Source organism: Astyanax mexicanus, chromosome 23 (genome assembly GCF_023375975.1).
Source record: "Astyanax mexicanus isolate ESR-SI-001 chromosome 23, AstMex3_surface, whole genome shotgun sequence".
In the NCBI taxonomy this organism is placed as follows: Eukaryota; Metazoa; Chordata; class Actinopteri; order Characiformes; family Acestrorhamphidae; genus Astyanax; species Astyanax mexicanus.
Window position 1 is genome coordinate 1,963,137 of NC_064430.1, and position 13,542 is coordinate 1,976,678.

General features: G+C 39.3%; 1 long non-coding RNA gene across 1 annotated transcript; it reads right to left on the reverse strand.

Annotated features, from left to right (window-relative positions):
• Positions 1-2,478: 2,478 nt before the first annotated feature.
• LOC125787162 (uncharacterized) lies at positions 2,479-3,807 on the reverse strand. Its single transcript, XR_007429105.1, has 2 exons — positions 3,125-3,807; positions 2,479-2,650 (listed from the first exon to the last, which is right to left on the reverse strand). It is a non-coding gene; the product is annotated as an uncharacterized LOC125787162 (long non-coding RNA).
• Positions 3,808-13,542: the final 9,735 nt, after the last annotated feature.

Here is a 13,542-nt window from a genome sequence, read left to right on the forward strand (position 1 = left end):
TTTGATTTACTGGTTTTATAGGGCTCCAAATTTTAGATTATGCAAAACCGAATATACATTTTTCTTAAGTTTGACCTCCCATTACTCTAAAATGCTACAGTAAAATAAAAACATAAACTTAAACCTTTATTACAGGTGAATGAGATGTTTATGAATTTGGTGGTGTGATACAGCAACCTTATAGGAGTCTAAACTCTGGTCTATATACAAACACATTTGACTAAATTTTAAATCTTTTTACTACAGATTTTCAATCCTGTTTATTTAAATCCTTAAAACATACATACAACTATTAAAGTTGTTATTTAAGACTTCACTTGAGTTATTATTGGAGTTTTTATTTTATAGCAGTCTAAATTCTGGTCTATAAACAACCAAATAATTTTGCCATTCCATAACTACCATAACAAATTCCTACAGTAACATAATTTAAAACTTAACTTGGCAGGTTTTTCTTTTTTAATAAGACAATATATAATGTAATTTAACCTAAAACAGGTGTATTTTATTCTTAGTAAGAGAGAGATCTGTTTCTAGTCTATAATTGTTTATTAGAGCTGGATAAATAATGATATTGAGCTGTAAAACTATTTTCTTTTCCATGGTCATGCATGAATAACTAATTCCTGAGAACACAGGGTGTGATTTTTGGATTCTAAATGAGCTTATTGGGCTCTAAAAGTTTAAATAGTGTGTATTGTATTGGTCGTTGAGTTTATTTAGCATAATGAAGCTAGTTGATATGATTAAAAACTGACTAAAACTGAGTTTTTACACTGTAGGAAGCGTGGTGTGGTGTGATGTGGTGTGAGGAAGCGGAGGTTGGTGGTGAGGTGTGCTGGGCTGGAGTGGTACCCAGGGTTTGATTGAGGGTGAATCATGCAGAACTCATCAGTGTGGGGGATGCTGGTTGATTTCAGGTTTATGTAAGAGCTTATCCTTTCATTCTCATCCCTCTCTCTACACTTCCCACCTCCACGTCTAGAATAGCAGCACCACTCTACACACCGTCTGCACCGCGGTCCCCTCTCCACCAACGCTGCGCCATCATATGTAAAGAGTACGGTATCTACTGTTAGATATGGAGCATGGTCCATACACTGCTCTACTCTCAGGTGTGCCTCCACTTTCACAGAGTATGAGGTGATGAGTTGGAGTTGGATCTAGTTCCCTGTTATCGGCTTGATGCTTCAAGGTCCTTGAAATGGTACATTTCTCTCCGTCCATCTGTCTGTCCAACTGTCTCACTATCTATCCGTTCGTCTGACAGCCCATCTATCTATAGTAAATAGCTGCATTAATATTAATGAACATTATACTTCGTCTATACAGTCCATTCATCTATCCATCCGTCAGTCTATTTTTTCCGTCCGTCTGTCCTTCTCTCAAAGCCCATCCATGTTTGTCCATCCATCTCAATCTCTATCTGTCTGTCCATCCGTCTTTCCATCTGTAGCATCTAGCTGCATTAATATCAATGAATATTACACTTTGGAATCCATCAATCTATCTCTCCGTCCATTTGTCTGTCCATCAATTTATTTGTCTGTCTGTCCATCCATCTATCTATATGATCTAGCTGCATTATACTTCAGGATTCGTCTGTCTGTTTATCTATTTGTCTGTTTCTGTCTGTCTGTCCTTCTCTCAAGGCCTTAGAATTGGTCATTTTCTCTCTGTCCTTCAGTCTGTTAGTCTGTCCGTCTGTCCCTGTCCGTCCATCCGTCAAATTATCTATCTGTCAATTTGTCTGTCCATCAATCAATTTGTCCGGCTGTCCGTCTCTCAAGGCCCTAGAAATAGTAAATTTCTCTTTGTCCGTCTATCTGTTTGTCCCTTCATTCGTGCGTCCGTAGCATTTAGCTGCATTAATAGAAATATTACACTTTGCAATCTGTCCATACATCAGTCTATCTATTTGTCTGTTTTTCTGTCTGTCTGTCTGTCCATCTCTCTGTCCGTCCATCTATTTTTCTACCTATAGTATCTTGCTTCATTAATGCCAATTAACATTATACTTTTGGATCTGTCCATCTTTGTCTGTCTGTTTGTCTCTCTCTCTACCCCCCAGGACCTGCAGTGGGATCTCTTTTCTCTGTTCAGAATCTTGTTTTCTACAGTTTTGTGTTTCCTTTGGGGAATAATGTTCTATTTGTAATTCCTGGTCTTGGTGGTGTAATGTTCTGTCCCAGGTCTCCTGATCTGAGAGCGTGTGATTCCTGGAGGAGCCCGAGGCGTGGAGTGTTCCTCACTGGTGAAGGAGGCGGTGCTGCCTCTCAATAGAGTCTTCCTGAAAAGAGTGAGAGCAACAGCTTGCAGTAGGGGTCTTTCTGTCTGTCCGTCTGTCCGTCTGTCCGTCTGTCCTACAGTTTCGGGGCTACCTTGTGTAACAGTATGTAAATCACTTGGCCTTGGCTATAGAAGTAACCCAGTAAAGTACACTGCTACAGTAAAATGATTCACTTCTGAGCAAAGAGACAAGTTTCCAAAACAATTAATTTATTTTCCACACAAAATAGAAATCTCATTCACATTTATTTTTACTTTCATTAAAACATTGGTACCAAATCAAGAATATAGTTATTCAATTAAAACACAGGGCTCTTTATGCAACTGAACACCACTGCATAAATCCACACATCCAAGGGGCCTGGAGATAAACAGGTAGACAAGAGAGAAAGGGAAATTTAACACCCAAAAATCTGATTAGTCACACGTGTTTACAAATACCAACAAAAGATCTCACAGCTTAAAACCTCACACTTTAAAAAGTGACAAACGTATTTCCCTAATCGTTACTCTTAGGTCCATCAGGCTTCCAAGAACCACTAGCAAAAGTGTTATGATGGCAGTGACTTAATACAGCCCATAAAGTCTCTAGTTTAGTCTACTGAGCGAAACCATTATAAAAAATAATATTAATCAAAAGAAACAAATAAAACAGAAACAAACAAACCAATATACTCAAAATAAACCAAAACAAATCAAAATAAAACAAACAGAATAATTACAAAACAGCAGCTAGCTAGAGGTCAGTCCTACAAAAAGAATGAAATTGAAAACTGTTAAGAGACTTGCAATATCGCTTACAATATCTTGAACAAAAACAAGAACTTGTTTTTACCTTAAAACCCGAATGGCTGGGCCTACCGTACATAAAATCAAGGCAATAGTCAGGAACTGATAATAAAACAAACAGTCATTAAACACAAAAGATAAGAAATACTAACAAAGGACTAACACATTAGCTTTTAATCAAGTACTTAAAAACAGTAATCATTACCTTAAAAGCATGAACAGCATTGGCTTCAAACAGGAGCTTCCAGCAGCAGCTAGAGGGGCCAATCAAAATGGAGAGCAAGGGTGCATGTGTTGTCTGCTTTAAGGAGGCCAAAGGGGCTAATTAACAGGGCCTAAACCAATCAGAGCATGGAAGAAACCATTTTGCTAATTAGCCACTACATGAAGGGGGGAAAACAGCAACAATAAGCCTAACCAGGAAGAGACAAAATGGCCGCTCCAGGAAGTGGAACACAGCAAAAAGCAAAATAAAGGTCCATGCCATCACAATCGCTTTCATTCACTCGTCCCTCAGTTTGGGGTTATGTAATGGTCTGGAGCTGCTGTTGGTTCAGTATCAGGGGTCTCACTGAGACTGAGACTTGCGTGAACTTCCTATTAAAATGTTCCAGACGCACAAAAAAAATCTGGATGTATCAAACTGTGCGTAGGCGAAATCTCACGTACTTTCTCTTAGTACATCACAATCAACTTGAAATTAAGCGTAAAGTGCACAAACACATCACACCTGCCATGCCTCCTCTCTCAATTACGCAGAGTATAATGTTATAATAACAATAACAATAATAATACTATGCTACAGTATAATATGCCTGTTGAGAAAGTGTCGCAAGGCGTGTAGCGTAGCCGCTGTCTAATAAGTATTTTAACAAATTACCCAGCTCAACATTTTATGCATGTTTATTTAATCTAGGCTAAGTGGAACACGTTGAATGATTATTTCAGTAAGCCAATGAACTTGTCTGATTAATTTACTGATTAATTGTCTGATTAATTTACTTTATTTTACCTAATATTGGTTTTTACCAGAGGTGGAAAAAGTACTGAAAAATTGTAATTAAGTAAAAGTACCTTTACTTTGCTAAAATTCTACTCAAGTAAAAGTAAAAGTACCCATCTAAAAATCTACTTGAGTAAAAGTAAAAAAGTACTCAGTTTAAAATGTACTTTGAGTAAAAGTTACATAAAAAGTACTGAAAATTGTAATTAAGTAAAAGTACCTTTACTTTGCTAAAATTCTAATCAAGTAAAAGTAAAAGTACCCATCAAAAAATCTACTCGAGTAAAAGTAAAAAAGTACTCAGTTTAAAATGTACTTTGAGTAAAAGTTACATAAAAAGTACTGAAAATTGTAATTAAGTAAAAGTACCTTTACTTTGCTAAAATTCTAATCAAGTAAAAGTAAAAGTACCCATCTAAAAATCTACTCGAGTTAAAGTAAAAAAGTACTCAATTTAAAATGTACTTTGAGTAAAAGTTACATAGTTACTTTTAATTATTTTATGTAAAAAAGTAAAACAAATCATACATTAAATCATTTTTAATGAACTATTATTCCACATAATAATTTGGACCTTTCAGGCATTCATTTCAGACATTTTCAAGAACAAGTGGTATAGGTTTCTATGATCCATTTTATGGTCATATAGGTGACTATAAACTGTATTTTTATAGTTTTACAGACAATTGTTTTTTTCCCCCAGCATTTTATTTTGTACTCAGTAATGGGGAGTTTTCCAATGTAGCAAAGTAAATTACTCGTGTTAAAATGTACTTGAGTAAAAGTAAAATTACCTATTTTGAAAACTACTTAAAAAATTACAAATTACTCATAAAATCCACTCAATTACAGTAACTTGATTGAATGTAATTCATTACTTTCATTACTTTCCACCTCTGGTTTTTACTATATTCTGTGCGTAAAGGATCGCCTTTAAGTGTCGCCAAAAACACAATACATACGTAGAAAAAACATACGTACGTCTGAAATGAAAGTGCCGCGGGGAAACTGGGCACTTTCTCACGTTCAAATCAGATTTAGTACATCTGACCGTGAGTGTGTAATATGGTGTACGCAATGTTTTTGTGGGTACGCACCTTTAGTACATGAGGCCCCAGGTCCTGATGCTAACCGTCCTGCTGCTGCTGCTGCTGCTGTTTTGTGCTTTAGTCTCTATAACTGGGTTTACTGTGAGTCCTGCTTCCTCTCGGTCCTGCAGTATAATCTCCTGCACACACTGTAACACACCCAGTACTCACCCAGTACTCCCCCACAGTAATTATTACTGCACGTTCTGTTTCAGTAGATTACAGAGGAACACTGAGAGCCCAGGGGAATCAGATCTATAAAATCCTCTGTAGGAATTCTGTGTTCCAGCAGAATGATGATGATGAATATGGTTACAGGTGCAGCCATACATAAAAAAAAATATTAGGACAGAAATATGTAAAGAAAAAACACAGTATAAAATATGAAACCTTTATTTAATTTATTAATATTCATATTTTAGGGTTTTAGTCACACAATTTTTAGTTTTTTTAGTTTTTTATATATTCAGGAAAAAATTTCTGACAATGCCAGTCTGCATTGTTGCTACTGGAGGCATAAATTTCCTTTAAAATCTATCCATCCATCTCTCCATGTGTCTCTTCACCAATCTCTCTGTATGACTATTTATCTTTCTGTCTGTCTCTTTTTGTCTGTCTAGCCGCCCCGCTGTTTGTCTGTCTGTCCGTCTCTTCCTCTGCCTGCCCATGCTTCTGTCTTTCCCTCTGTCTATTTGTCTGTTCATATCTCCATCTGCCTATCTGTGTGTCTGTCTGTCCGCCTGGTTATCTGTCCGTCCGTCCATCCATTTGTCTGTCCATCTGTCTGATCATCCGTCTGTCTGTTCATCTTTCCATCCATCTATCTATCTATCTGTATCTGTCCATGCGTCTGTCTGTCCGTCCATCTCTCCCTTTATCCATCTGTCTTGTCTGTTTGTACATCCATCTGTTAGTCCGTCTTTCTGTCTGTCTGTCTGTTAATCCATCCAATCTAGCTGCATTAATGTTAATGTCAAAGAACATACACTTTGGGATTCGTCTGTCCATCTATCCATCCATTTGTCTGTCCAGCTGTCTCCCTGTATGTCCAGAAAAAATGCTTTGAATAAACGAGAATTAAAATACAGGTTTAAAAACGCCCTAAAAATCGAATTATACATAAGAAACCCTTTCTCTGATTGTTGGATTGTAAAGTTTGATGTTGTGGCGTTTTGTTAAATGGTGTAAAATGTTAGTTTTGAACTGTATCAGTATTTGATTAACCCCTCCATCTTTCCTGTAGCAGTTCCTGCTGTGTATCTGAATAAGTGTGAGAGTGTGAGTGAATGAAACGGAAGCGATGGTGAATAGTGAAAGCCCCCCCCCCCCCCCCCCCCCCTCTCTCCGTGTGTGTAAACCTTAGCACTTGTAGGAAGCCGAGGGTTATGGGGTTAAAGTTCAGAGCTGCTGCTTTGACTGAGCCTCTCTGTGTAGAATAGAGGAACGTTAAGTGAGCGTGGGAAAGTGGGCGGGGTCTCGGATGTGCCACAACAAGAAAGAAAGATGTTACAGCGCTCAGAGCTCTCAAGAAACACAGGCTACAAGACTGAGCACTATTCAGTACTGGTGTTGTGCCAATTTCAGCACCCCCACCATGAAAAGCACCCCCTCTCTTGTTTCTTAGCGGTCAGTTTCAATTTCTAAAAAAATTAAAAGCCAAGAAGACGTTTATGCTCGCTCCTGAGAGGGGGTGCTTTTCCTGACGGGGGTGCTGAATTCGGCTCAACACTGGCTCTAGGCTTATCAGAGCCCTACTGTTCTAATCAATATAATTGTTGTAACACATAATTTTTACTAATTTATCTTGACTTAGAACTAATCAGGTTGTTTTATTAGTATTTATTTAGTATTGTTTTAGATAAGATAAGATAAGATAGTCCTTTATTAATCCCACAATGGGGAAATTTACCATGTTACAGCAGTGCAGAGTAAAGGACAGAGAAACAGGTCAGGAAAAGGTATAAACAAATAATGATAAATCTATATATACAAAGAACTATTGCAGGAAAATATATAAAGATACTTAAAAAAGTATAGATAGTAAAAGAAAAAAATATATATACAGAGATATGATTATGGTAGGGTGGACGAGTATTATTGCACAAGAGTAACAGTGAATAAATATCAAATAAATAGTAGATAAAAAAGTGAGAAAAATATTGCACATTAAACATATTGCACAAATGGTGATAAGGGGATCACAGTACATGTAGTGAGATGGATATTGCACACGGTAAGCATTACAGCTACACTGAGTAGTATGTAGGTTTGTATGAAGTCCTGAGATAGTAAACTAGTGTTTACTGGGAGCGCGGTGTGTTTAGAGATGGTTTGTAAAATAAAAGGACCAATATAAAATATAAAATATTACACACAGGCCTCAAATGCAAAGGAATTAAAACAAGAAAAGATTAAATTTTTAAGTTAATTGGATTTATTTGCAATATAGATTATATAGTAGAGTAAAAGTACAGACAAAAAAACAGCATTTTTACATTTGTTTTTCATCACTAAAGATAATTAAGGTCTGAAAGGGTTAATTAATCATGGGTGTGGTTGATTAATTTTGGACGTAACATGAAAATCAGAGTGTCTCTTGCTCATCATTCTCTTTAAGAGTAGTACAGGTGAGCTCTGTCTTTGGTGGATTGCTATTTTAACGGTGCAGCTACCTGGACGTGTTCAACAAACTCTTCTCAGCAGAGGAAACTGAGCTGCTGGTTGACGCTGTGAAGGAGCTCCAGCAGCTCATTTACGGGAACAGCAATGTTATTTTATTTACTATTCTGTTTATTGTTGATGTTAAAGTTACCAAGATAGCGATGAACGTCTGACTGTTGGCCTTTGTCTAGGTTGTATTCAGTCAGTGGAGCTCCTGTGTTTTCTGTTACCAAGATAAACAAGCAAAACTCCAGAAATGTACCTGAACACACCTCATTTCATAACCAGAACACCAGGCCCATCAGTGTAGATATATTCAGAAGCTCTGCTGCTGTTTAAACGCTGTAGGCAGAAGGCCTGTATTTCCTATCTGAGAATTTGCCCCTCAGTCTCTGATAATCTCAGCATCTGGTTCATGACCATCTATGGTTTTGGACGTTTGAAGTTCTGCTTTATGCTTCAGTTCCACTTGAAAACTGGTGGTTTGGCCTCTTTAATCCTGGAAACAAAGAGTCCAGAAGAAGCGAATGAGCCCTGAGCCGAGGTCCTGCCCCAGCTTGACCCGGCCCCTGCCCCACAGCGCCCTCCAGAGGCTTTCCCAAGCACCAGTGCGCCGGGCCTATGGCCTTACAGCACAGACGGGGCATGGAGATACGGATATAAATAGCAGCAGAAGCTAGCAACAGTGTCTTTATTTATTTATATATTTATTACATCAGACTTGAATATCTTATTTTTGTTGGATAACCTAATGTTTGTGGCTGTTTTATGGAATTAGCTATGCTAAATCACTATCTGTGATTTAGCTAGCTGTGAGAATGATGGTGTAGAATTCATTAATTTTGGGCGCAATGAAGGGATGCACATGGTCAGCAACACTGGCAGACTCTGGGGGGTCAGGGGTGGCAACTGCCCCCTATTCTGCCCCCATGGTTAAAAAAAAAAAGTCACACAAACGTCAGAATAAGTGATCACATTTTTGCCCATGTTCTGATGCTTGATGTTCACATTGCTATTCTGTCTTATGATTGGCTGATTCGATGGTTACATAGATTTTGCATGGATTTTGCATACAGGTGTTCAAATAACATTTAGTTATTCACCGTATTCTTTAACCAGTCTTGTCTTGCTGGTTAAAGAGAAAGAGATAGATAGAATAGAGAGAGAGTGAGAGAGAGAGGAGAAATAGAGAGAGAAATAAAGTGCTAGACTTGTAGAGAGTGAGAGAGAAAAGTGGAGGGAAAAGGGAAAAAAGAGTTAAAGATAGGGAGGGAGAGAAACAGATGGGTAGAGAGAGTGAGAGAATGATAGAAAGGGTAAGAAAGATGGGAGAGTGATAGAGAGAGAGGGAGAGAAACAGGGAGATGAGTAGAGAGAGATAGAAAGATAGAGAGAGGGGAGAATAATAGAGAGGGCGAAAGAGAGAGAAAGGGAGGGAGAGAAACAGATGATAGAGAGAGTGAGAGCATGATAGAAAAGATAAGGAAGAGGGGAGAATGATAGAGAGAGAGAGAGATAAAATGAGAGGGAGGGACATGGAGAGAATGAGAGAGAGCGATAGAGAGGGAGAGATGAAGAGAATGATTGAGAGAAAGAGAGAGAGAGAGATAGGGAGGGAGATGGAGAGAATGAGAGAAAGAGAGAGAGATAGAGAGGGAGATGGAGAGAATGATTGAGAGAAAGAGATAGAGAGGGAGACGGAGAGAATGAGAGAGAGAGAGAGATGGAGAGAATGATTGAGAGAAAGGGATAGAGAGGGAGATGGAGAGAATGAGAGAAAGAGAGAGAGATAGAGAGGGAGATGGAGAGAATGAGAGAAAGAGAGAGAGATAGAGAGGGAGATGGAGAGAATGATTGAGAGAAAGAGATAGAGAGGGAGACGGAGAGAATGAGAGAGAGAGAGAGATAGAGAGGGAGATGGAGAGAATGAGAGAAAGAGAGAGAGATAGAGAGAGAGATGGAGAGAATGATTGAGAGAAAGGGATAGAGAGGGAGACGGAGAGAATGAGAGAGAGAGAGAGAAAGATAGAGAGGGAGACGGAGAGAAAGAGAGAGAGAGATAGAGAGGGAGATGGAGAGAATGATTGAGAGAAAGGGATAGAGAGGGAGATGGAGAGAATGAGAGAGAGAGAGAGAGAGAGAAAGATAGAGAGGGAGACGGAGAGAAAGAGAGAGAGAGATAGAGAGGGAGATGGAGAGAATGATTGAGAGAAAGGGATAGAGAGGGAGACGGAGAGAATGAGAGAGAGAGAGAAAGATAGAGAGGGAGACGGAGAGAAAGAGAGAGAGAGATAGAGAGGGAGATGGAGAGAATGATTGAGAGAAAGAGAGAGGGAGATGGAGAGAATGATTGAGAGAAAGAGAGAGGGAGATGGAGAGAAAGAGAGAGAGCAGTAGTGTAGATGTGGACGAGCATGCTGATGATGGCCCCAACATTCCAGCCAGTTGTCATGGAGACTGCACAGCCGCCTTGGCCTGGTTGTGTGTGTGTGCGTGTGTCTGTGTGTGTGTGTGTGTGTGTGTGTGTGTATAAGTGTGTATATGTATAGTGTGTGTGTGCGTGTGTCTGTGTGTGTGTGTGTGTGTGAGTGTGTGTGTGTGTGTGTGAGTGTGTGTGTGTGTGTGTGTGTGTGTGTGATTGTATTCTGTACTGTATTTAGTCTGGTTAGTTTAGTTTCACACTGCAGTTTAGTGAGTGAGCGACTAAACAGAGCTGCTTGAGGAAGCACCCCGGATGCTGAGTATAATATGGGCGCCCAACCCACTGCCCAGTTCCAACTCTGATTGGTTAAACAAACCCCGTAATCTGATTGGTCCGGATAAAGCTTTCCTATTGGTTCATCAATCAGGCGTCAAAACAGGGTCAAAATTCGCAACTGCAGCTGGAGCTTCACACGCAGGAGAGAAGATGAATGAGAGGATTTTTAGCTCCACAGTGAAAAACACCCACTGTCACATTTACAACCTCACAAATTCCATGTGATTTTTGGTCTGACCCAGCTTAAGCCATTTGAGCAGTACTGATTCACACATTGAAGAGATTGGATTTACAAATAAAAAAATATATATTTATATATAATTAAAATATTTTTTTCACATTTGTACATTTGAATTATTATTAATATTACTTTCTGTTTCAAGTTTGCACATTCCAGTTAATTTGTGGATTTGGATTTTCGTGCATGCAGTTGTTTAAACGCAGTTACAAGTTTCAGTACATTTGTGACTTCTGTTTTACTAACTCAAAATCTTTATGACCCTTTTTTGACTCCATACCATTGAGAGCATCCTGAGCAGCTGCATCACTGCCTGGTTTGGGACCTGCACCGTCTCTGACCGCAAGACCCTCCAGCGTATTGTGAGGACAGCTGAGAGGATCATCGGCGTCTCTCTCCCCTCCATCACGGACATTTACACCACCCGCTGCATCCGCAAAGCAACCAGCATTGTGAATGACCCCACTCATCCCTCACACAAACTGTTCTTCCTCCTGCCTTCGGGAAGAAGGTACCGCAGCATCCGGTCCAGCACGACCAGATTCTGCAACAGCTTCTACCCCCAAGCCATCAGACTCCTCAACTGCAGAGACTGAACTGATGGTTTTTCTGTACATGCACACACACACTCTTACCCCACTTACCCCAGAAAATGGAAAGCACTAAAAACCCTACTACCTCACTGGACTCTATTGCACACTGTGTAATAGAGTAATTACTACCTCACTGGTCTTTTTTGCACACTGCATAATTTGCACACTGTCTTGTTATTTATTATTCTTTGTCTGTATTGTGTTGTATTGTCTGTCTGCACTTTTGTACTGTTGCACTATTGTTCTGTCTACACTGTGTTTATGTTCACCATGGTCCCTGGAGGAACGTTGTTTCGTTTCACTGTGTACTCTGTATATAGCTGAAATGACAATAAAAACCACTTTGACTTTGACTTTGACTTGATAATAACTAACAAGACTGGAGATATATACAAGGATAAATACGAGGAAAAACTAGGAACAGAAATAAACAAGAAATAAACAGAACGTAAAGAAAACCGTGGATATCACAAGGGCTAACATGGCTAGACAGACAACGGGAGTTGGTGCAAAGACCGACGGCAAACATAGACTAACAGGTACTATTTATACTATGAAACAATGAACACCTGGGGAAAGGGCGGAGCTACAAATTAAAGACACGTGACGGAAAAATACTGGGGAAACACACTAGGAAACACTGAAACACAGGGGAACAGAGCGAGGCCGTGACAAAAATAAACTATTAAAGAAATGTTAAAAGACAGCTAAAACGTACCAAAAAAATAATGTTGTCTAAAAATAAAATAAGCCAAAAAAAACTCAAAAACATATTAAAAAATCATTAAAGACATTAAATAAATAAGTAAAACCAACTAGTTTAAGAGTTTTAGAGTTTCTGTAGTGAATTTCAGCTCGATGGTGCTCTGTAGCTAAAAGCAGATTTTCCCAGTTCACTAGAACTCTCGTCACTGGAGCAACTCTGATAAGTTGTATTATTTTTAATAAGCATTTGTGTGATGTATGATGGCATATGGCCAGAAAGTGCTTTAAAAATAAAAATAAAACAGTGTGTTTCTATAAAGTTATCGGGTGCATGAAGGGTTTCCCAATTCTTCTCTTCATACACTTGAAAATAAGGGGGTAGTGTACAACGGAGAAATGGGATTGGGCCTTACAGTATCAGATTGATAGATGAGATTTGTCTGAGTGGAGCTTCAGGGTTTGCATGTGGATGGGAATAAGCAAAAACGTGAATAAGGGTGCAGGAAGAGTGTAAAAGAGAATGAAAGATAGAGTGTGTGTTAGAGAGAGAGAGAGAGAGAGAGAGAGGTTAATAATGTGTAGAGGAAATCCTGGCTTTAGGTTTTACCACAGAGTTAGCGTGACCTCGGTCTTCTTTCCTGTCTTAGCGGTCACACTGTCATCTGTGGTGGTCTGCGGTTTGTCACGTCGCTGCATCACACACGCGTATGTGAGTGAGTGTGTGTGTGTGTGTGTGTGTAAGTGTGAGAGAGAGAGAGAGAGAGAGAGCTGCAGCTGGATTGAACACCCGCTGTGAGGAAATCTGACCACAGAAAAAACTGAAAAACTGCAGAAAAGTCAAAATACTGCAAACCGCCCCAGAACGAGCTGACCTCAGCTCAGCCCGGCAACACCTTGCACCCATTTAACCACAACGCCAATAACTAATACAGCCAGAACAGATACTGTACAGCCCAAACACTCACAACTGCAAAAGCAACAACACACCACAGGGGTGTTTTACACTTAAGAAATACTTTTAAACAAAAAAAAGATGAGTGCAACTGCTGATTAGGCATTTGAAATATCTGATGCAGCTTCATTGCACACAAGCAGTCAGTTGTAGAAGCTAAAATATATATATATATATATTCCATATTATACTCAGTAGCCGGGGTGTTGGTTCATGCAGCTTGAGAAAATGTCTGTATTATATTCAGCAACTGGAGTGTTGGTACATGCAACTTGGGAAGATCCCTGTATTATATTAGCTACCGGGCTGTTGGCACATAAGGCTCGAGCTAATACCCATAGGGTGTTGGCACATGCAGCTTTGGTGTATTTCCTATATTATACTTGACAAACAGTTGTTGGCACTAGTGGCTTGGGCAGATCCCTATATTATACTCAGCAACCGGGGTATTACCATATAAGGCACA